At 29.8% G+C, this 6,057-nt stretch overlaps 1 long non-coding RNA gene across 1 annotated transcript in view; it reads right to left on the bottom strand.

Moving 5' to 3' along the window:
- Window positions 1-3,029: 3,029 nt before the first annotated feature.
- The window catches only part of LOC139511591 (uncharacterized), a 29,049-nt gene continuing 26,021 nt past the window's right edge, over window positions 3,030-6,057 (bottom strand). Inside the window, exon 2 of the long non-coding RNA XR_011662052.1 lies at window positions 3,030-4,850. This is a non-coding gene — a long non-coding RNA (uncharacterized lncRNA). The remainder of the gene's footprint in view (window positions 4,851-6,057) is intronic.

Genomic DNA, 6,057 nt, shown 5'->3' with positions numbered 1-6,057 from the left:
CGTTGCATTGTCATTTGCTTTTCGGTTTATGAGTTTGATTATCACTTTTAAATTTCCCGCCTCTCTTAGTTCTTTAACTGCATACATTGTATGTCTTACAACGGAGAATAGTTTTATCAATAATTCAATATTACCTACACCTGTATTTTATTGGCCTAATTCGTTCTGGTATGATTGAGCTTAGAAAAAGAAATGTGGAGTGCACGTCAATTGGAAAGCAACATACACACAATAAAAACAAAAAAGAGAACACATGTTTTCAACAACAGAGCAGTATTTACTATGTTCAATATTCTCCGTCTCTTTCTCTTTTCAATAAAATTACTAACAGGCTTATTAAATTCGTGACCATTTTCCAGTTTTAGAATTCATTCTTTTTTAATCTGAAAGAAGTTTGATACTGGTTTATTGAAGTAAACGTATTTCAGGTTTTTAAACTTTAGCTTAGGGTCTGGATGGGGTTTACAGAATAGAGAATAATGAGTAAAATATGCAGAACAAAGGGACAAAAACATAAAAACTACCGAAAAATGGATATTAAGAATAAAGAAAAGTTAGTAATGGGGTGCTGAAATATCACGAAAAGAGAATAAAGACAAAAACAATATATAAAAAAAGAGAAATAAGTCTACAAAGTAAAAGAATAATGAAATTAAGGACCCGCGTCATTAGTTTTTTTCTGTCTGTTTTACGCGGTTTTCTTTTCACATTTTTAATGGGATATATGTTTATATGAGAAAAATTGAGAATGGGATTGGGAATATTTCAAAGAGACAACATCCCGACCAAAGAGCAAACAACAGCCGAAGGCCACTAAGAATATGAATGATAGATAGTTAAGAGTACTTGATCTTATGAACAATGTATAAAGTACATTACATATCATTGACGATAAGACAAGCAATTTGTCAATATTTGGTGTCAAATTATATTCAACCACATATATTGGTACATTGCGAATAAATGGTTTTCATCTGTATCTGTCTTCATGGGAGTTATATGACAAAAAGCAATTATTTCAGAAAGTTACTACCAATACGGTCTAATAAAACAGTTAACATCCAGCATCAAATCAACAGAGTTATTAGGTATAAAACCATAAAATGTTAATGCTTTCAATGTAATTACAACAGTTAATTGCTATGAAAGGGAAATAACCGAAAACATATTTACTAGTTATTTTGAATAGATTTATCTTTTCCATTTCGTTCATAATTGATTGCATTTTCCTTATTTTCAATTTATATCTTTATGTTCTTACGTGTAAATTGTTGTTTAAAAAATGGGTTCCTGCATGTAAATACTTGTTTAATTCCGCCACATGTTTATGTGATTTCAAAAGTTACATCGTGTAAATAGCCTCGTTGATGAAAGCGTTTGTTGATATATTTTTTAAGTGATTTACAAAACTTTGAATTTTTTAAATACTAAGGCTTTTCTACCCTTTTGAATAGATAACCTTAGCTGAATTTGACAAAACGTTTAGTATTTTTTGGTGCTCAATTCTCTTCAACTTCGTATTTTATTTTGCCTTTTGAACACTTTTTTATTGAGCGCCAGTGATGAGTCTTATGTAGACGAAACGCGCCTCCGGAGCAAATACAAAATTTCTATCCTGGTATCTATTATGAGTTTATTTGTGTGTGTTCCTGGCAAATAGTTAGCAATATAATCTAATGCTTGAATCATAACTTTTCTAGACTCAGGATGATGTAGAGATTACATACTTGTCAAATGTTGAAAATTCCATTATATTTTATCTCTTTAAATGTCTGTTCTGGTTTGATCTTGTTTCAGTGATGCTGTATCCTTGTAGTACACATCTCTTTTAAATCTAAATCAAAATAAAGCTAAACCCGGAAAATATCATATTCTGAAATGAATAGACTTTTCTATCATGTTTTAAATCGAAAGACTCTTGCATCAATAAAGTGGTGGTAAGCAATAAAGAATAGGTCAGGATACAGTGAAAGCAATAGAAATTCAATATTAATCAACCTTTTCAACTATAGATTTTTCCAAAGAAAGCAATTAAAATTCATTTCAATCTAGAATAATGAAAAGCATTACATAATATACCTAGTTTTAGAAAAAAGATTAATAGAAACCGGAAAGATTCATTTGCCATCAAAACTAATCCTTAAGTTTATTATTCATTTTCCTTATCTTGAAGGTGTCTTTCTGTCACATTTCCGTCAGTTTCTTGTGGCCTGCTATACATTTATTGGATATAAACAATGAATAAGTCACCTTACAAACTGGTTTATATCGAGTATTTCTCTAATCCTCAAAACTATAAAGTCTATAATTTATTAATTTGTCCTATCCCACGTAGCAATTGACCACTTTGTACCGGAAGTTGAATCAGCTACAGCTGTATTTCGGATTTGATTTTATACTACAACTTCATAAATCAGCACTGGAAGACACAATCTGTTAACTGCATGTTTAAAGTAAATTTGTACAGAGTTTCAATACAGAAAAAGTTAAAATGAAACAAATAGTCCTGACTCAAAATATAAATAAACGAATCGCATTAAAATGTTAATCAAAGATTAGTTTCTACCCAGATACAAAAATTGGAAGGACGATTTTTTTTAATTCGATTGGTTTATAAATAATGTTGTCATAATGATAGAAAAACAAGGGATAAGTGATATCAATCCACGACACAAATCAGTACATGCACATAAACAATAACTTAATTCAAGTGGTATCATATCCCATATATTTGTTACGAAAATCGTATAAGTACATACCATGTTTTTTTTAATATCTGCATCCTCATTGTAAAACTTCTGTCAAAGAACATTTTGTACCAAGTACCAAGTCAGGAATATGACACTTGTTGCGCATTCGTTTGATTTGATTGAGATTTTTTGATTTTGCTATTTGATTAGGGACTTTTCGTTTTGAATTTTCTTCGGAGTTCAGTATTTTTGTGATTTAACTTTGTATAATTGTTAATAATTGTAACAACTATTTTCTATTGACTTCTACTGAGTCATTCCAAGTAAAAAAAAATGAAATACTATCTTCATTTTTATTGAACAGATAATAACTATAATCCTTAACTGTACAACAAGAAAAATATATGTAACAAACAACTATAAAATGTATTCCGCTTATTGCTATTTTTTCCAAAAACCGTTCACAAACATGCACTTATAAATAAAGTAATCCTGTTAGAAATACTTATTACCTGCTATACATCTTATCAATACTGTTTAACTAAATAATATTGCATGATTGACACTATTTATGTTTATGATAATGTTAATTTGTTGGACTCATCCGGGTTTTCGCTCTGTATTAAAAGCACATATACTATTTTTTTATATTCAATTTGTGCTTATGTGCTTTTGTTGAAATATTTGTTTGTTTTCATTGTGATTAAGATTATAATACAATGTTGATCGCTGTATCTCTATTTTTGACAATGTTAACTATCATACCGGTTTGTTTTGTTTACACATTATTGTCAATATAATGGAACTTTATGCTACTGTCATGCAAGTGAGAGGTATAGCTAGCTACAAAACCAGATTTAATCCACGTTTTCTATAAAGGAAAATGCCTGTACCAAGTCAGGAATATGACAGTTGTTTTCCATTCGTTTGATGTGTTTGATGTGTTTGAGCTTTCGATTTTGCTATTTGATGAGAGACTTTGCGATTTGAATTTTCCTTGGAGTTCGTTTTTTATTATTATTTCACTTTTCAATACTAAGGTACGTTTTTATTTGCAACACTTAATATTACAAATAAGCTCTTTATAGATATCAGGTTTAAAACTTTGAACGCCAGACCTTGAAATAGTATATCGACTAATTTAGCCAATAAATAATGTCCATGGTCAGACACAATTATCATGTTTAAAAACTTAGAAAAGTGAACAAATATTACGAAATAGATTGATAATCATAAGCGAAAAAGGTGGAACCTTGAACAAATAAGGAACAAATGGGAAATGGGAAGAAAATACAAAAAACCCAAACCAACACAGTTTTGGAAATAAGCACCCTGTGCTACCCCTTAGTTATGCTTTTTTTGTCACAATACTTGCTTTCCTTGATCATATACCATTTGTACCATGTTCACTGAATATTTGCCGTTCACTCGTTGATAAGGAAATTGAGAAATGAAACAAAAATATAAAAACCATAAAGTATGCCAAAATATACATATACAATCTGTTGTTATTAGATGTTCGGAGCTGAAGTTCACAAACACATTTACATTAGTTAATGTATAATGCTTGTTGATGTTTTATAACTAGAATAAAACCGCCTTTGATACGTTTACAGTCGGCATTACATTACTCTGAGTCTAATCTATAGGAAAATAAAAAAAAGTTTTATGTTCGGTATATGCTCTCATAGGCTTGCGTGGAGTGAATGCTTCTATAACAGTGGTTTTCTGTACATTTTAAAGATACAAATACATGTTATAGATTTTTGTTAATACTATGATAACTCTATCTATCAGTTTTATTTTGTTATTTTTTTTTTTGTTTCAATTGTTTGCGAAAACAAAACCATCTATTACACATTGATAAAATTTCATCTATTTAAAAAATATTGGCAATCACATCTCATGGTTATTTAGCTCTCCATTATTTATATTTCTTATCATATTTACGGTCGAATAATCACCAACGATATGCTATGCATATCTTTGTTCGTAGTATAATGCCGTTTTTATCCCCTGAGAAACGACTATGACCATTTATTTTCAGTTTTGTCTTCTGTCAACTTAAAGTCGTGTTGTAATCTGTTATATCTATTGACAGTTTTGGTCCAGGCGTTGACTTGTGGATTTTATTTCGCAGAAATTCATTGGAGTTTCGCACTGAAAAGAAAAACAAACAAGTTAAAAGTCTGCAATTACCCTGAATAGAATAAAAGAGTTATGTATCGTCGAACATCTTGCTATATATCACAATTATAATTCTTTGGTGAAATAATGTTAATTGTATCCATAAGATAGGATAACCAAAGAATAAAAGCTATTCAGATCGTTTTGAGAAGAAATACTATATTATAGAAAACATATTCATTCAATAAACTATGGAAAAAAACTAGCTCTCATATTTACAAATTATAACAAATTGTAAAGATAATGATCACACCTTCAAATGTGATTAGTTCACTTCTAATTGGAAATCAAGGTATAATAATTTAATCAAACCTGTTAAAGACCGAACTTTTGATATTTGGATGGGAGGGGGACATTCCAGACACGTGTTTTTCGAGCGAAAATAATGTGTGTTATGATCACTTTTATTTGCGGGGTTTGACTTTATGTCAAATTAATAATTGGTCAATGCACTTACATGCTTTGAATTGTAAGTATTAAGCAAACAAGTAATTATATACTTCAAATACAACATAACAACTAACGATTTCACGCACTTCTTTAAAGACTGTAGAAAATGAAGAAAGGTATGATATATGTATGAATAACTATAATTCTTCCAAGTTTAATGCAGCAATCAATTCACATGAAACAGAATCATATCAATAAAAAAAAGTATCGTTGTCTTTTACAGAACGTTCGATATCATTTTAATCAAAAATGCATTTCTCATTTGATACTATCATTATTATGTTTTTTCAAATGCTTGTTGGAGGAGACGAGATAAGATCATTTCATAGATCAGCAATACATAATTCATACAGTTATTAAAGGTCGTTAAACGAATCAAAAACTCTTTCAAAAATAAACACGGAAGTTGTTTTTTTTAAGAATATAACTGATAATAAAATAAAGTATACGAACTTAACGTTTGATAATATATGATTAAAATAAAGGTATAATAACAATAAAATATTAATTTGGAAGAGGATAGACAGAAGATGCTAAAGAGACATCTACTTTGACAAGGTAATGAGATAATACGAAAAACGACCAGAAGAAAAACAAAAGTAAACAAAACACAACAGAGAAAACTGAACAACACGAACCCCCCAAAAACGTTAGTGACCTCAGTTGCTACAGAACAGCAAGATCCTGCTCCACACGTGGTGAATCTCATTAAAGTACATATCCGGTGATA

This window comes from Mytilus edulis, chromosome 2, assembly GCF_963676685.1.
Source record: "Mytilus edulis chromosome 2, xbMytEdul2.2, whole genome shotgun sequence".
Taxonomy (NCBI): Eukaryota; Metazoa; Mollusca; class Bivalvia; order Mytilida; family Mytilidae; genus Mytilus; species Mytilus edulis.
This window is presented reverse-complemented; position numbering and strand designations above follow the sequence as displayed.